Raw genomic sequence first — 20,022 nt, forward strand, 5'->3', positions numbered from 1 at the left:
ACAATGGCATCCATCCATTTCTTTGTGTTACTGATATAGTTTAACACTGACATCCATCCATTTCCTGTTGGTTCCTGTTTGGTCTGTTGGTTCAATTTGACAGACTTCGTAACCTGCATAAAAAATTAGGAAATAAATATAAATTATGTTGATTTTCCTAGGAAACCTACATGTGATGACATGAAAACAAAAATGTATAATCTAAATATCTTAAATTTTATAGCATTATACATTTATATATGTTACTTTTAGTATATTCGCCAGTCAGTAGTGCCTGGCTAAAGTTACGGAAATTGCAGTTACGCTGCTCACGTGCATTGATGTTACCGTATTCAAGAATATAAAACTGTCCTTTACAAAGCAACCTGTCTTAGTATATTAGTTGTTTTTTTTTTCAATATACAGTTTGTTTGTGTTTCGGATTTCGCGCAAAGCGACACGTGTACTATATGCGCTAGCCTTCCCTAATTTAGCAGTGTAAGACCAGACGGAAGGCAACTAGTCATCACCACCCACCGTCAGCTATTGAGCTACTCTTATAGCACAAATAGTGGGATTGACCGTCACATTATAACGCTCCCACGTCTGAAACGGCGAGTATGTTTGGCGCGACCGGGATGCGAACTCGCGAACTTCAGATCACTAGTCGCACGCCTTAACACGCTTGGTCATGCCGGACCCAAAATTGTAACGCTTAATCGAGCCAGCCAGGATTCGAACCTGGAATCTTCTGATCCGTAGTCAGACGCGTTATCCATTGCGCCACTAGCCCTATCCGTTTAGCCACAGAAACTAAATTTATCTGTTGAATTCAAATATGATTTCTTGGTTCATTTATACTTCGAGTTCTTCAATTAAAGATTATACTTTAAGCTAGTCATGTATTAGTTCTGCAAAGATCTATATTGAAATAAAGGAGGTTACAGACCTAATAACAACCCAGTAGAAATGTATTTTTGTTTACACAAGAATTCACGTTACTTTTTTGTTTGTTGATAATAAGAAATTGTTTCAATTTTATTAAGTTTATCCAGTCACATTAATTGGCACACAACTAGAATGTCACTCAAATAAATGCCACTCTAGAAGTTTCCTTGTTAAATCTCCTGTAAACAGCGGACCTTACCCCCGGTAAAACAAGAAATCCGTTGTTGTTCCTAATTATTATCCCTGGTTGTTCCTAATTATTATCATTTGTTGTTTCTAATTATTTTCCATTAACGGTTCTGTTTATTATCCATTGTTGGTTTTAATTATTACTCGCTGCTGTTTCTATTTATTATCTATAGCTCTTCGTTATTATTGGGCCCCCGCTAGTACAGCGATATGTCTTCGGCTTTACAACGCTAAAATCAGAGGTTCGATTACCCTCGGTAGACTGAGCAGATAGCCCTTTGTGGCTTTGATGTTCGAAAAACACACACACACACTCGTGTGTCCACCGTTGCTCCTATTTATTATTGTTGTTCTTAATTAGCATCTGTTATTTTTCCTAATTATTATCCATTATCGTTTCTCAATAGAATAATCAACACAACAGATGAAATGATAATCACTCTTTTTGTTGTTAGGTTCTGATTAAAAATGTTAATTTAACTACACTTAACTCAGGCCCCATTCCATTTACCAGCGTATCCCAAACTGTTTCTGTTTACAGCGCCCTCAGTGTCTCAGTAATTTCTCTCACTTTAGGCGAAAAAAAACAAACCCTAACAATTCCGTTTATTAAATAGTTAGGTCCAAACAACTTAAAACTTAGTAACTATTTAAGTTCTAAAAACGTTGTAGCCGTCTGAAAGAATAATACACGTAAATTGAAGGTAAAAACAATACTTTTATTTCATGTTTAAACAACCACAATTACTAATGGGATGTGAGCGCCTGTTGGTTACTGCAAAGCTTACCTTGGAATCAGATTTGCTCCCCCTTTCAGCCGTGAGGGCATTATAATGTGACGGTCAAACCCACTATTCGTTGGTAAAAGAGTAGCCCAAAATATGGCGGTCGGTGGAGATGACTAACTGTATTCCCTCTTGTCTTACACTACTAAATTAAGAACGGCTAGCGCAGATAGCCCTCATGTAGCTTTGCACGAAATTCAAAACAAACCAAACCAAACTAGGTATCAGGATCATAAAACAAATATTCAAGTTAACATTTTTAATAACATGGACACGTTCAGATTTGCAGTTATGAATGTTCCATTTCCAAATACGAATATTGTAGATAAGTTATATTACAGTGTGCACTACTTACAGCATATTAGTTATGTTTGCCCGGCATGGCCAAGTGGGTTAAGGCGTGCGACTCGTAATTTGAGGGTCGTGGGATCGAATACTCGTCGCACCAAACATGTTCGCCTTTTCAGCCGTGGGGGCGTTATAAAGTTGCGATCAATCCAACTATTAGTTGGTAAAAGAGTAGCCCAAGAGTTGGCAGTGGGTGGTGAAGATTGGCTGCCTTGTCCTACACTGCTAAATTGGGGACAGCTAGCGCAGATCGCTCTCGTGTAGCTTTGTGCGAAATTCAAAAACAAAACAATTAGTTATATTAGAATTTGCTTACCTTTACAATACTTCTTAGAAAGAGCTCGTAAAGTCTGTGATTTTTAACAAACAAGACTTCTTCTGTTACATTTTTTAAAAAATCATTTATTTTGCTGAAAAATTGAACAGTATTGGTGTTGCTGATTAAAGTTGTATAAAGTTTACAGAATATTGTGACCTTTCAAAATCTACATCCACACTTTAGTTATTTTGGTAATTATTTAGGGTTATAGTGAATGGAGTTAATGTATTAACAATCATTGGTTTTACCTCTCGTTAATTTAAGATCTTGTCATGAATACTGAATTTTACGGTACTATTGTTTGGCGTTTGCCACACTTGCGTATATTTTAACTTTCTGAGATATATCATTGTCATTAAACACCTTATGAACTTTTCACGTTTACCTTTTAATTTTTACACAAGACTCGACTTATTTTATCTGCTTTTTGTCCACCTCAAAGTGGGTCATCAGAAAGTTAAAGGTTTTGATCCCCATGGTGGGCAGAGTACAAGTAATATTGTGTGTAACGTTATACCAAACGACAACCAATACAAATGGGTTCCATGAGTTTTATTAAGTGCACAAATTAGTTCAAGTGTGAATAATTATTCTAAGTTGTCTAATGTTGATGGAACAGAGTAGCCGATATTCATTACTTCTTTACGATAACTTGAGCTGAAGGAACTTGATCCTGGAATGTCGATATTTTTTGTACTACCCAAGATCCATAAACCTGAGATTTCAGGAAGGCCCATCATGTTTGTGTACAAGTGTTCCACAAAACTGATTTCTAATTTTATTGATAACATTCTTTATCTTATCGTACATAAATTAAGGTTCCTATAAATTCTTCATAATCTTCACGGGTAATGTAATATCTCTTTACATATTCAATCTTTACATTGAAGTCTTAAAACCTCTCAAGTTCCATCTTGATGGACGAGTTATTCTCGTACCTTCCTCTAATAAAATTTTACAACTTGTACTAAATCTAAATATATTTAAGTTTAATGATAATTACTCTATGTTGCTATGGGAACCAGAATGGAATATTCGTATACAAACTGCTTGTTTAATAATTTGGATTTTTGTTTTTAAGAAATGTTTCCTATTTGTACAGAAGGAATATTGACATCATTCCCGGAAACTTTATTCGTTACAGGACTCAATTTGGCAGCTTTATTATTATTAATTATGTTTCAGCCTGTTCAACCCTTCTTTAACTTTCAGCTGGCGGCAGATCGTTATTGAAAATAACATACTGTTCAGTCTGTGTCTCTAGGTATTATGTCCAGTGCAAATGTTGACGATTATACTTCTTCATATGTTCATGTTTCTTGTAGGTCATCCATTTAACTGTGTTACAGATGTAGCTTAACAATGGCATCCATCCATTTCTTTGTGTTACTGATATAGTTTAACACTGACATCCATCCATTTCCTGTTGGTTCCTGTTTGGTCTGTTGGTTCAATTTGACAGACTTCGTAACCTGCGTAAAAAATTAGGAAATAAATATAAATTATGTTGTTTTTCCTAGGAAACCTACATGTGATGACATGAAAACAAAAATGTATAATCTAAATATCTTAAATTTTATAGCATTATACATTTATATATGTTACTTTTAGTATATTCGCCAGTCAGTAGTGCCTGGCTAAAGTTACGGAAATTGCAGTTACGCTGCTCACATGCATTGATATTACCGTATTCAAGAATATAAAACTGTCCTTTACAAAGCAACCTGTCTTAGTATACTAGTTTGTTTGTTTTTTCAATATACAGTTTGTTTGTGTTTCGGATTTCGCGCAAAGCGACACGAGTACTATATGCGCTAGCCTTCCCTAATTTAGCAGTGTAAGACCAGACGGAAGGCAACTAGTCATCACCACCCACCGTCAGCTATTGAGCTACTCTTATAGCACAAATAGTGGGATTGACCGTCACATTATAACGCTCCCACGTCTGAAACGGCGAGTATGTTTGGCGCGACCGGGATGCGAACCCGCGAACCTCAGATCACTAGTCGCACGCCTCAACACGCTTGGTCATGCCGGACCCAAAATTGTAACGCTTAATCGAGCCAGCCAGGATTCGAACCTGGAATCTTCTGATCCGTAGTCAGACGCGTTATCCATTGCGCCACTAGCCCTATCCGTTTAGCCACAGAAACTAAATTTATCTGTTGAATTCAAATATGATTTTCTTGGTTCATTTATACTTCGAGTTCTTCAATTAAAGATTATACTTTAAGCTAGTCATGTATTAGTTCTGCAAAGATCTATATTGAAATAAAGGAGGTTACAGACCTAATAACAACCCAGTAGAAATGTATTTTTGTTTACACAAGAATGCACGTTACTTTTTTGTTTGTTGATAATAAGAAATTGTTTCAATTTTATTAAGTTTATCCAGTCACATTAATTGGCACACAACTAGAATGTCATTCAAATAAATGCCACTCTAGAAGTTTCCTTGTTAAATCTCCTGTAAACAGCGGACCTTACCCCCGGTAAAACAAGAAATCCGTTGTTGTTCCTAATTATTATCCCTGGTTGTTCCTAATTATTATCATTTGTTGTTTCTAATTATTTTCCATTAACGGTTCTGTTTATTATCCATTGTTGGTTTTAATTATTACTCGCTGGTGTTTCTAATTATTATCTATAGCTCTTCGTTATTATTGGGCCCCCGCTAGTACAGCGATATGTCTTCGGCTTTACAACGCTAAAATCAGAGGTTCGATTACCCTCGGTAGACTGAGCAGATAGCCCTTTGTGGCTTTGATGTTCGAAAAACACACACACACACTCGTGTGTCCACCGTTGCTCCTATTTATTATTGTTGTTCTTAATTAGCATCTGTTATTTTTCCTAATTATTATCCATTATCGTTTCTCAATAGAATAATCAACACAACAGATGAAATGATAATCACTCTTTTTGTTGTTAGGTTCTGATTAAAAATGTTAATTTAACTACACTTAACTCAGGCCCCATTCCATTTACCAGCGTATCCCAAACTGTTTCTGTTTACAGCGCCCTCAGTGTCTCAGTAATTTCTCTCACTTTAGGCGAAAAAAAACAAACCCTAACAATTCCGTTTATTAAATAGTTAGGTCCAAACAACTTAAAACTTAGTAACTATTTAAGTTCTAAAAACGTTGTAGCCGTCTGAAAGAATAATACACGTAAATTGAAGGTAAAAACAATACTTTTATTTCATTTTTAAACAACCACAATTACTAATGGGATGTGAGCGCCTGTTGGTTACTGCAAAGCTTACCTTGGAATCAGATTTGCTCCCCCTTTCAGCCGTGGGGGCATTATAATGTGACGGTCAAACCCACTATTCGTTGGTAAAAGAGTAGCCCAAAAGATGGCGGTCGGTGGAGATGACTAACTGTATTCCCTCTTGTCTTACACTATTAAATTAAGAACGGCTAGCGCAGATAGCCCTCATGTAGCTTTGCACGAAATTCAAAACAAACCAAACCAAACTAGGTATCAGGATCATAAAACAAATATTCAAGTTAACATTTTTAATAACATGGACACGTTCAGATTTGCAGTTATGAATGTTCCATTTCCAAATACGAATATTGTAGACAAGTTATATTACAGTGTGCACTACTTACAGCATATTAGTTATGTTTGCCCGGCATGGCCAAGTGGGTTAAGGCGTGCGACTCGTAATTTGAGGGTCGTGGGATCGAATACTCGTCGCACCAAACATGTTCGCCTTTTCAGCCGTGGGAGCGTTATAAAGTTGCGATCAATCCAACTGTTAGTTGGTAAAAGAGTAGCCCAAGAGTTGGCAGTGGGTGGTGAAGATTGGCTGCCTTGTCCTACACTGCTAAATTGGGGACAGCTAGCGCAGATCGCTCTCGTGTAGCTTTGTGCGAAATTCAAAAACAAAACAATTAGTTATATTATAATTTGCTTACCTTTACAATACTTCTTAGAAAGAGCTCGTAAAGTCTGTGATTTTTAACAAACAAGACTTCTTCTGTTACATTTTTTAAAAAATCATTTATTTTGCTGAAAAATTGAACAGTATTGGTGTTGCTGATTAAAGTTGTATAAAGTTTACAGAATATTGTGACCTTTCAAAATCTACATCCACACTTTAGTTATTTTGGTAATTATTTAGGGTTATAGTGAATGGAGTTAATGTATTAACAATCATTGGTTTTACCTCTCGTTAATTTAAGATCTTGTCATGAATACTGAATTTTACGGTACTATTGTTTGGCGTTTGCCACACTTGCGTATATTTTAACTTTCTGAGATATATCATTATCATTAAACACCTAATAAACTTTTCACGTTTACCTTTTAATTTTTACACAAGACTCGACTTATTTTATCTGCTTTTTGTCCACCTCAAAGTGGGTCATCAGAAAGTTAAAGGTTTTGATCCCCATGGTGGGCAGAGTACAAGTAATATTGTGTGTAACGTTATACCAAACGACAACCAACACAAATGGGTTCCATGAGTTTTATTAAGTGCACAAATTAGTTCAAGTGTGAATAATTATTCTAAGTTGTCTGATGTTGATGGAACAGAGTAGCCGATATTCATTACTTCTTTACGATAACTTGAGCTGAAGGAACTTGATCCTAGAATGTCGATCTTTTTTGTACTACCCAAGATCCATAAAACTGAGATTTCAGGAAGGCCCATCATGTTTGTGTACAAGTGTTCCACAAAACTGATTTCTACTTTTATTGATAACATTCTTTATCTTATCGTACATAAATTAAGGTTCCTATAAATTCTTCATAATCTTCACGGGTAATGTAATATCTCTTTACATATTCAATCTTTACATTGAAGTCTTAAAACCTCTCAAGTTCCATCTTGATGGACGAGTTATTCTCGTACCTTCCTCTGATAAAATTTTACAATTTGTACTAAATCTAAATATATTTAAGTTTAATGAAAATTACTCTATGTTGCTATGGAAACCAGAATGGAATATTCGTATACAAACTGCTTGTTTAATAATTTGGATTTTTGTTTTTAAGAAATGTTCCCTATTTTTACAGAAGGTATATTGACATCATTCCCGGAAACTTTATTCGTGACAGGACACAATTTGGCAGCTTTATTATTATTAATTATGTTTCAGCCTGTTCAACCCTTTTTTATCTTGCAGCTGGCGGCAGATCGTTATTGAAAATAACAAACTGTTCAGTCTGTGTCTCTAGGTATTACGTCCAGTGCAAATGTTGACGATTATATTTCTTCATATGTTCACGTTTCTTTTAGGACATCCATTTTCCTGTGTTACAGATGCAACTTAACAATGGCATCCATCCATTTCTTTGTGTTACTGATATAGTTTAACACTGACATCCATTCATTTCCTTGTGTTATTGAGGTAGTTTAACACTTACATCCATTAATATCCTCGTGTTACTGAGGTAGTTTAACACTGACATCCATTAATATCCTCGTGTTATTGAAGTAGTTTAACACTGACATCCATCTATATCCTCGTGTTACTGATGTAGTTTAACATTGACATCCATCCAATTACTTGTGTTACTGATATAGTTCAACACTGTCATCCATCCATTTCTTGGTGTTACTGATATAGTTTAACACTGACATCCATCTATATCCTCGTGTTACTGATGTAGTTTAACACTGGCATCCATTCATATCCTTGTGTTACTGATGCAGTTTATCCCCGATCTCCCTCGACCACTTTACTCTCTAATTTCACAGTAATAATCATATTTTCAATTTCGTCCTTTCTCATTCTATGTCCCAGGAAACTCAGTTGTCTTTCTCTGGTGGTTATCATCAACTTCCTCTGTCTCTGATCTTCTTAGTACTTCCTCATTGGTAATATGGTCTGCCCACGAAACAGGTACCATTCTTCTGCAAAATCACATTTCTGTGGTATCAAGATGTCTTTCCATGTTAGACGAAATGGCTTCCATCGTTCACTATAATCATATGGACTGATTTTTTTTTAAATCTTGGTTTGTTTCACCCACCACATTTAATGTTCATTCCTTACTTACAGTTTTTGAGTTTACGTCGCATTTGCAGTAATGATGATGATTTTATATGATGGAATGATTGCCTTCTTTTTAATCGAATCTTACGAAAAGCTTTCTTTAAAGCTAGTCATAAACTTCTTGAGACGTTGTCACAAGAGAAAGGACGTAATAAACTCACTTTAACTCAAACCACCAAAATTAGCGGAGGAACTTTCACATTCTTCAAACTGATACTGACACTAAGGATATTTTAACTGAAGAATCTGTTATTGCTTTAGATACAGTTAACACCTTCTAGATTTTACTTTAGAAATGTGTTTATCAGAATCTGTTATATACAACATTCTTTGTAGCCTTTGTAACTTGCTCTACAATGGTGAGACAGATTTCGTGACCACAGATGACACATATTAAATCTTAATCTCAATTTATTAGTTTCAGTACAGTTTTCATATGACAAACATGTCACTGCTCTCCATCCTGGAGCTCTAAGATATAAACTAACAGACTGTTGTTTATGTGAACGCGAAGAATGATGTGTTACTTATACTTCAGGTACAATTACTTCACTTGGTTTGTACGAGAAAGTTTCTTTTGTATAACTTCACTTCTGACATCCTATGACCTTTCTCTCTCTTGCCCCCACTCATCAGCTTTATTTATTAACTTCACTTCTGACATCCTATGACCTTTCTCTCTGTTACCCCCCAATTATCAGCTTTATTTATTAATTTCACTTCTGACATCCTATGACCTTTCTCTCTGTTACCCCCACTTGTCAGCTTTATTTATTAACTTCACTTCTGACATCCTATGACCTTTCTCTCTGTTACCCCCCAATTCTCAGCTTTATTTATTAATTTCACTTCTGACATCCTATGACCTTTCTCTCTGTTACCCCCACTTGTCAGCTTTATTTATTAACTTCACTTCTGACATCCTATGACCTTTCTCTCTGTTACCCCACACACACACACTGATCAGCTTTATTTATTCTTCCTGTTCCTCTTTCATTAACATTATTTCTTTGGAACAGATGATTTACCAGTATTATTAGATCACACTTCTAATCATGTTCCATACGTCCTTCTAATGCTACTTTGTGCAGTGCTATGTGAATTTGCTCTGTGCATAACATAAATATATTCGCTCTTTCTATTTATCGCTATTTAGGTCCTTTGAGTGAACCTAGGAGGGTCAGGTACAACCCTGACATCTTCCTCCCGCATTTATTGTGTCATTAATATTTTATGTTTGAGGCCACAATCAAATGTTAAACACAACATAAAAGAGGGGAAAAGTTTCATAAATGTTCACTAATGTGAAATCAAAATCTCTAGAGATCAGGGCCATGTACTTGTTGGAACGTTTATTATTTATACTAGGACACACTCGTTATACAAATAGTCCACATACTCCAATGTTCTTCATGTTGTTGGATTATTTTATGCGTATTTACGTAAATACCCTTTTAATACTCTATATGATAAAACTACAATATGATGAATTAGATACTTATAGCAATAGGTGACATATTTACTTGACTTATAGTACATATTTAGAGATGAGTCATACTTAGGCTCATTTACATCATGTATGGGCCCGGCATGGCCAGGTGGTTAAGGCACTCGACTCGTAATTCGAGGGTCGTGGGTTCGAATGCTCGTTCTTTCAGCTATGGGAGCGTTATAATGTTACGGTCAATCCCACCGTTCATTGGCAAAAGAGTAGCCCAAGAGTTGGCGGTGGGTAGTGATAACTAGCTTCCTTCCCTCTAGTCTTATACTGTTAAATTAGGGATAGCTAGCGCAGACAACCCCTGTATAGCATTGCGCGAAATTCAAAACAAATCAAACAGAAAGAAACTAATCCAACTCCACTTTTTCAGATCATTAACCAAATTAACCATTATGAAGATGGATGTGTACGAGGAGCACATAAGGCATATAATACTTTATGAGTTTAGAAGAGGCAATAGTACAGCAGAAACTACATGAAGCATTCAAGGTGTTTATGATACGTAGTCTTTCAATGAAAGTAAACGTCCAAGGTAATTTCATAAGTTCACTTCAGGTGACTGCAGCTTAACTGATGTGTCACATGCAGGTCGTCCTGTTGAGTTTAATGATGACTTGCTGCTGGCTGCACTTGATGAAGATTGTGCTGTGACAGTTTAAGGACTAGCATGGAAGCTTAATTCAACCCATTCAACAGTTCACCGTCATCTCCAACCGTTTGGAAAATGAGTCTCCCATGACTTGACAAAACCCAGCCTTAGAGCAAAAGTGGACATTTGCACTTCTCTGCACTCTCGTGAACGTGACTCACCATTCTTGGACAGGTTAGTGACTGGAGATAAAAATGGATATTTTATAAAAAATGTTAAGCGCCGCAGGTAAACTAGCTAAAACACAGCCCAAACTAAACCACCACCTTAGGAAAGTCTTGTTAAGCGTTTGGTGGGATATTGTTTATCTGTGATCCACTTTGAGCTGTTGCTACTTAATGTAACGATTTCATCAGATTTCTGTTGTCAACAGTTAGAGCGCTTGAATGTTGCACTGAAAGAAAAAAGGCCTGTTATCACTCGTAAGGATGTTGTGTTACATCAGGATAATGCACGGCCCCATCCAGCAAGTATTACATCTGCCAAGATTGAGAGATAGACTGGAAAAAACTTCCACATTCTCCTTATTCTTCAGACCTTGCTCTATCAGATTATCATTTATTCCGAAGCTTGCAGAACTATCTCAATGGAAAATAGATTGGAACACATGAAGATGTCAAAACTACCCTCTTTACATTCTTCTCCTCCAAACCCCGAGAATTGTATAGAAGTTGCATTCAGAAGCTTGTTACTAAATGCATTTGGTGCCTTATTTTTAAACATTGGAACAGATATGAACGCATGTATGACTGACGCAAAATATAATCAACAGTGACTTTTAGAGAAACAGGAGACTTAAGTTCTGATAACACTTTGTTTACAATCCATATTGTTACTTTTTGAAATATATACTCGTATTTTCTGAACACATATTATAAACGATATCCGAAATTAATCATAAAAGGCAGAATAAATCATACTGGGGTATGTGTGAGTACGTAGTGTAAATAAATCATACTGAGGTATGTGTGACAAAAGCTAACTACGTAGCGTAAATAACATTTTAAAATAAATATTCGACATTTTATCTTTTTTCTTTTCATGAAAATATTCAACCGATAAAAACAACCACAGATTTTAATACACTTGACATACAATTTAATCGTCTTCTGCACATGAAACGGAAGTAGCAGCTGCTGTACATGTTGTTGTGTATATATTTGTGATATGTCGTGAAACTTTATAATTTTCAGAGTTTCCTCACGTCTTTCATATGACTTTTGGTTGTGTGTATATATATATGGTTTTTTAATATCTATTATAATTATTTATCTAATAGCCTTCGGTAATAAATAATATTATTTTCTACTTATTTCTTCTCGGAGTACAAAAGTGTTCTATTACGTTTCCTCCCGAAACAGTAAAGTGATATAAAAATATATCGATTATTGCTAAAATTGAATAATTAAGTTTTACTTTCTTCTGAGCTCTGCACTTACAATCGAGCGAAAACCATTCCCAATAAAAAATACCAAGTAGATATAATATAATACTATTCTTGTTATAATATTAAGATTCCCAGTTTGGCCCTGTAGACAAAAGTTCCATCTTGCGAATGCGCCATGGTCATGGTATTTTCATCATTTAAATCAAAATTGGATGAACCTACGTGATTGTCTGACGTGAGGAACGTATTATAATTATATTATTATTGTTGTCTTTTAAAATTGAATGTGGATATGTCTGATATAAAAAACAAGCGATACAAAAGCTTCTATGTCCGTCAGATATAGAACAACAAGTGATACACAAACATTCAAGTATGAATCTGTCTTACACATAGAAATAACTGGTACACAAATATCCAACTATACAGCTGTCTGACATAAAAAGAGAATTCATACAAAACCATCTAGTATGGGTCTGTTTGCATAGAAAAAAAAATAGTGACACATTCACATATAACAGGAGGACTGTCTAATATAAAAAAATAATGATATACAGACAAACAACTATAGCTCTCCATGACATAGAAAAACAAATAAAACACAAACATAAAACTATAGGTTTGTCTGATATAGAAAAAAAGTGATACATACACATTGAACTATAGGTCCTTAAGACATAGAAAAGTAAGTGATGCACAAACATCCAACCTTAGGTCTGTCTGATAGTTAAGTATAGATCTGTATGACATAAAAAAGAAGTGACACACGAACATACATGAATAGGTCTCTTCAAAGTAGATAAACAAGTGAAACTCAAATATCCAGCTATAGGTCTGTCTGACATGCAAAGCCAAGTGTTACACACACGTCCAAGTATGAGTCTGTCTGGCATAGAAAAGAAGTAATACACAAATATCTGAGTATGGATATGTCTCAATTAGAAAATTATGTGATGGACATACATGTAAAAACAGATTTATCAAACACAGGAAAATAAGTCATTCACAAGCATACAACTATAGGTTTGTCTGATATATGAAACAAGTGATACACCAACATCCAAGGGTGGATCTGTCTGACGTAAATAAAATAAGAGATACACAAAATTTCATCTGATAAACAAATATGCAAGTGTAATTTACGGTGGCATAGAAATACAAGTGACAAGCAAACATAGATCTTTCTGATGTAGAGAAAGAATTGATACACAAACTTTCAACTATAGGTCTGTCCGACCTCGGAAAATAAGTGATAGACAAACATACATCTATAGCTTTATCTGACATAGAAACCAAGTGATACACTAAAATCTATCTATAGATCTTGATGACGAGAAATCCACTTGAAATAAAAATGCATCTCAGAACTGCTGGTATGGGTATTAAAACATATACTGAGAAGGAGAGAACAACGTTTCGACCTTCCTAGGTCATCTTCAGGTTAAGAAAGAGAGAATTTGCAAGTGACCATTGCTGGACATATGTCTTAGGGATGAGAGTATAAACGGGTACAGGATTGTAGGGGGCGGTACAGTTCGATGTTAGGTTGTGTCAATTAGATATAACTGTCTGAGTTTGTCAAAACTGTTACCAATATGCTTAGAGTTATACCATCGATCAAAATAAACATAGTTTTCGTGGGCGAATTCTATATAGGTTTGATTAGCTTGCTTGCAAAGATGACCTAATTTCTTTGTGTTACTGGTATAGTTTAACATTGACATCCATTAATATCCTCGTGTTACTGATGTAGTTTATCGATTGCATCCATCAATTTTCTTGTGTTACTGGTGTAGTTTAACACTGACATCCATCCATTTCCTCATGTTACTGATGTAGTTTATTACTGACATCCATTTCCTTTTGTTACTGATGTAGTTTAACACTGAGATCCATCCATTTCCTTGTCTTATTGAGATAGTTTAACACTGACATCCATTAATATCCTCGTGTTACTGATGTAGTTTATCGATTGCATCCATCAATTTTCTTGTGTTACTGGTGTAGTTTAACACTGACATCCATCCATTTCCTTGTGTCACTGATGTAGTTTAATACTGGCATCCATTGATATCCTTGTGTTTCTGATGCAATTTAACCCTGATCTTCCTCAGCCACTTCACTTTCTAATTTTACAGTAATAATCATATTTTCAATTTCTTCCTTTCTCATTATATGTCCCAGGAAACTCAGTTGTCTTTCTCTGGTGGTTATAATCAATTTCCTCTGTCTCTGATCTTCTTTGTACTTCCTCATTGGTTATATGGTCTGCCCACGGAACAAGTACCATTCGTCTGCAAAATCACATTTCTGTGGTATCAAGGTGCTTTTCCATGCTAGACGAAATGGCTTCCATTGTTCTCTATAATCATATGGACTGTCTTTTTTTTTAATCTTGGTTTGTTTCACCCACCACATTTTATGTTCAATTCCTTACTTACAGTTTTTGAGTTTACGTTGCAATCTGCAGTAATGATGATGATTTTATCTGATGGAATGATTGCCTTCTTCCTAATCGAATCTTACGAAAAGCTTTCTTTAAAACTAGTCATAAACTTCTTGAGACGTTCTCACAAGAGATAGGACGTAATAAACTCACTTTAACTCAAACCACTAAAATTAGGGGAGGAACTTTCACATTCTTCAAATTGATACTGACACTAAGGGTGTTTTAACTGAAGAATCTGTTACTGGTTTAGACACAGTTAACACCTTCTAGATTTTACTTTAGAAATATGTTTATCAGGATATGTTATATAGTATATTGTTTGTAGCCTTTGTAACTTGCTCTACAATGGTGAGACAGATTTCGTGACCACAGATGACACATATTAAATCTTAATCTGAATTTATTAGTGTCAGTACAGTTTTCAGATGACAAACATCTCACTGATCTCCAACCTGGAGCTCTAAGATATAAACTAACAGACTGTTGTTTATGTGAACGCGAAGAATGATGTGTTACTTATACTGCAGGTACAATCTCTTCACTTGGTTTGTACGAAAAATTATCTTTTGTGTAACTTCACTTCTGACATCCTATGACCTTTCTCTCTGTTAACCCCTCACATATCAGCTTTATTTATTAACTTCACTTCTGACATCCTATGACCATTCTCTCTGTTAACCCCTCACTTATCACCTTTATTTATCAACTTCACCATTCCCAATAAAAAATACCAAGTAGATATAATATAATACTATTCTTATTATAATATTAAGATTCCCAGTTTGGCCCTGTAGACAAAAGTTTCATCTTTCGAATGCGCCCTGGTCATGGTATTTTCATCATTTAAATCAAAATTTGATGAACCTACGTGATTGTCTGACGTGAGAAACGTATTATAATTATATTATTATTGTTGTCTTTTAAAATTGAATGTGGATATGTCTGATATAAAAAAACAAGCGATACACAAACATTCAAGTATGAATCTGTCTTACACATAGAAATAACTGGTACACAAATATCCAACTATACAGCTGTCTGACATAAAAAGAGAAGTGATACAAAACCATCTAGTATGGGTCTGTCTGCATAGAAAAAAAAATAGTGACACATTCACATATAACAGGAGGACTGTCTAATATCAATATTAATGATATACAGACAAACAACTATAGCTCTCCATGACATAGAAAAACAAGTGAAACACAAATATAAAACTATAGCTTTATCTGACATAGAAACCAAGTGATACACTAAAATCTATCTATAGATCTTGATGACGAGAAATCCACTTGAAATAAAAATGCATCTCAGAACTGCTGGTATGGGTATTAAAACATTTACTGAGAAGGAGAGAACAACGTTTCGACCTTCCTAGGTCATCTTCAGGTTAAGAAAGAGAGGATTTGCAAGTGACCATTGCTGGACATATGTCTTAGGGATGAGAGTATAAACGGGTACAGGATTGTAAGGGGCGGTGCAGTTGGATGTTAGGTTATGTCAATTAGATATAACTGTCTTAGTTTTTCAAAACTGTTACCTATATGCTTAGAGTTATACCATCGATCAAAATAAACATAGTTTTCGTGGGCGAATTCTATATAGGTTTGATTAGCTTGCTTGCGAAAATGACTTAAGAAGGTCAAAACATTGTTGTGTACTTTATTTTAATTAATGATTTAATACCCATACAAACCGTCTTGAGAACATATAGTTTCAAACAGCTTCACAGTCTATGTGAACCTGTGGAAGATAAGTGGATTTCTTATAACATCCTCTTACTATGATCATTCTGTTAAATCCTCCACGCAAATTACTTGAAAACCCAAATAACATTTATTCGTATCTTGATTCTGGATAAGCATTCAACAAACTGAAAGAAAGAATTGATCAGTACTCTGTGTTCATATTTTGAATTGTTGAAGATCCACTCATTAGGTACAGATGGTGGTAATTTTGCAGATAGCCCTTCCAGTAAAGGTTGGGTGAAATTTACTCAGCTCGTAACCATAAAAGTAATTATACTATAATTTTTTGATAATGTAAGCATATCTTTTCAATATTTGACAGTTTATTGGTACACACTGCCGAGCTTTTGAAAACAAAATATGCCATTTTCAATTAAATATTAAGATCTTTTAATTAAAGATTTTCTTGTATTTTTTTCGTTACCAGGATGTTGACTGTTCAACATACAAAATAATTTTGATTTTAAGATTTAAAATATTTTTAAGGATCAGAACATTTTCAGATTTTACGTACAAAATTTTATAATCCCCAGGTAATTATGAACGTCGTTTTTATCAAACAAACTTTATATTTATCTGTTATTTTCACTACTTTATCTTCATACGGGTTGGTTCAATTTGATAGATTTCGTAACCTGCATAAAAAATTGGGGAATAAATATAAATTATGTTGTTGTTCCTAGGAGAACTACATGTGACGACATAAAAACAGAAATGCTTAATCTAAATATCATAACAATATACATGTTACTTTTAGTATATTGGCCAGTCATTAGTGCCTGGCTAAAGCTATGGAAATTGCAGTTACGCTGCTCACGTGCAATGATGTTACCGTATTCAAGAATATAAAACTGTCCTTTATAAAGGCAACCTGTCTAAGTATACTAGTGTTGTTTTGCAATATACAGTTTGTTTGTGTTTCGAATTTCGCGCAAAGTGACACGAGGACTATATGCCGCCCCTAATTTAGAAGTGTAAGACTAGACGGAAGGTAACTGGTCATCACCACCCACCGCCAAATGTTGGGCTACCCTTTTAGCACAAATAGTGGGATTGACCGTCACATTATAACGCTCCCACGGCTGAAACGGCGAGTATGTTTGGCGCGACCGGGATGCGAACCTCAGATCACTAGTCGCACGCCTTAACACGCTTGGCCATGCCGGACCTAAAATTGCAACGCTTAATCGAGCCAGCCAGGATTCGAACCTGGAATCTTCTGATCCGTAGTCAGACGCGTTATCCATTGCGCCACTAGCCCTATCCGGTTAGCCACAGAAACTAAATTTATCTGTTTAATTCAAATATGATTTCTTGGTTCATTTATACTTCGAGTTCTTCAATTAAAGATTATACTTTAAGCTAGTCATGTATTAGTTCTGCAAAGATCTATATTGAAATAAAGGAGGTTACAGACTTAATAACAACCCAGTAGAAAATGAATTTTTGTTTACACAAAAATATACGTTACTTTTTTGTTTGTTGGTAATAAGAAATTGTTTCAATTTTATTAAGTTTATCCAGTCACATTAATTGGCACACAACTAGAATAGCATTCAAATAAATACCACTTTAGAAGTTTCCTTGTTAAATCTCCTGTAATTAGCGGATCTAACCCTCGGTAAAAAAAAGAAATCCCTTGTTGTTCCTAATTATTAACAGTTGTTGGTTTTAATTATTTTCCATTGACGGTCCTATTTATTATCCATTGTTGGTTTTAATTATTATTCGCTGGTGTTTCTAATTATTATCTATTGCTCTTCGTAATTATTGTCCACCGTTGCTCCTAATTATTATTGTTGTTCTATATAAGCATCTGTTATTTTTCCTAATTATTATCGATTATCGTTTCTAAATAGAATAATCAACACAACAGTTAAAATGATAAACACTCTTTCTGTTGTTAGGTTCTGCTTAAAAATGTTAATTTGACTACACTTAACTTAGGCACCATTCCTTTTACCAGCGTGTCCAAAACTGTTTCGGTTCACAGCACCCTTAGTGTCTCAGCAATTTGTCTCACCTTAGGCAAAAAGGAAAAAAAACCTAACAATTCCATTTATGAAGTCGTTAGGTCCAAACAACTTAAAACTTAGTAACTATTTATCTTCTAACAACGTTGTAGCCGTCTGAAAGAATAATACACGTAAATTGAAGGTAAAAACAATACTTTTATTTCATTTTTAAACAACCACAATTACTAATGGGATGTGTGCGCCTACTGGGTACTGCACAGCTTACCTTGGAATCTGATTGGACACCAACACTCTCATTTCCTGTTCCACACTGATTTTCGCGCGGTACTTGTTTTTTATCACACGGAATTCAGGTTCACTGAGGCTTAGCACTTAGCAGAGGATATTCATCTCTTATTGATATCCAAAATGAGTTAGTTCCATGCTGTCAGATTCTGTTTATAAAGTCTTGTCGGCCCGGTATGGCCAAGCGTGTTAAGGCGTGCGACTCGTAATCTGAGGGACGCGGGCTCGAATCCCCTTCGCGCCAAACATTTTCGCCCTTTCAGCCGTGGGGGCATTATAATGTGACGGTCAATCCCACTATTCGTTGGTAAAAGAGTAGCCCAAAAGATGGCGTTCGGTGGGGATGACTAGCTGTATTCCCTCTGGTCTTACACTGCTAAATTAGGAACGGCTAGCGCAGATAGCCCTCGTGTAGCTTTGCACGAAATTCAAAACAAACCAAACCAAACTAGGTATCAGGATCATAAAACAAATATTCAAGTTAACATTTTTAATAACATGGACACGTTCAAATTTGCAGTTATGAATGTTCCATTTCCAAATACGAATATTGTAGATAAGTTATGTTATAGTATGCACTACTTACGGCATATTAGTTATATTTGCCCGGCATGGCCAAGTGGGTTAAGGCGTGCGACTCGTAATTTGAGGGTCGTGGGATCGAATACCCGTCGCACCAAACATGTTCGCCTTTTCATCCGTGGGGGCGTTATAAAGTTGCGATCAATCAAACTATTCGTTGGTAAAAGAGTAGCCCAAGAGTTGGCTATGGGTGGTGATGACTGGCTGCCTTGTCTTACACTGCTAAATTAGGGACAGCTAGCGCAGATAGCTCTCGTGTAGCTTTGTGCGAAATTCAAAAACAAAACAATTAGTTATATTAGAATTTGCTTACCTTTACAATACTTCTTAGAAAGAGCTCGTAAAGTCTGTGATTTTTAACAAACAAGACTTCTTCTGTTACATTTTTAAAAAAATCATTTATTTTGGTGGGAAATTGAACAGTATTCGTGTTACTGATTAAAGTTGTATAAAGTTTACAGAACATTGTGACCTTTCAAAATCTACATCCACACTTTAGTTATTTTGGTAATTATTTAGGGTTATAGTGAATGGAGTTAATGTATTAACAATCATTGGTTTTACCTCTCGTTAATTTAAAATCTTGTCATGAATACTCAATTTTACGGTACTATTGTCTGGCATTTGACACACTTGCGAATATTCTAACTTTCTGAGATATATCATTGTCATTAAACACATTATGAACTTTTCACGTTTAACTTTTAATATTTACACAAGACTCGACTTATTTTATCTACTTCTTGTCCACCTCCAAGTGGCTCAGCATTAAGTTAAAGGTTTTGGTCCCCATGGTGAGCAGAGTACATGTAATATAGTGTGTAGCGTTATACCAAACGACAGCGAATACAAATGGGTTCCAT

General features: G+C 35.3%; 3 non-coding genes across 3 annotated transcripts; all 3 read right to left on the reverse strand.

The window, feature by feature from the left end:
• Window positions 1-699: 699 nt before the first annotated feature.
• Window positions 700-772, reverse strand: TRNAR-ACG (transfer RNA arginine (anticodon ACG)). Its single transcript has one exon. It is a non-coding gene; the product is annotated as a tRNA-Arg (tRNA).
• A 3,855-nt stretch (window positions 773-4,627) lies between these two features.
• Window positions 4,628-4,700, reverse strand: TRNAR-ACG (transfer RNA arginine (anticodon ACG)). The gene has a single exon. It is a non-coding gene; the product is annotated as a tRNA-Arg (tRNA).
• Window positions 4,701-17,504: 12,804 nt separating this feature from the next.
• Window positions 17,505-17,577, reverse strand: TRNAR-ACG (transfer RNA arginine (anticodon ACG)). The gene has a single exon. It is a non-coding gene; the product is annotated as a tRNA-Arg (tRNA).
• Window positions 17,578-20,022: the final 2,445 nt, after the last annotated feature.

The sequence above is a fragment of the Tachypleus tridentatus genome, chromosome 1, assembly GCF_004210375.1.
Source record: "Tachypleus tridentatus isolate NWPU-2018 chromosome 1, ASM421037v1, whole genome shotgun sequence".
NCBI lineage: Eukaryota > Metazoa > Arthropoda > Merostomata > Xiphosura > Limulidae > Tachypleus > Tachypleus tridentatus.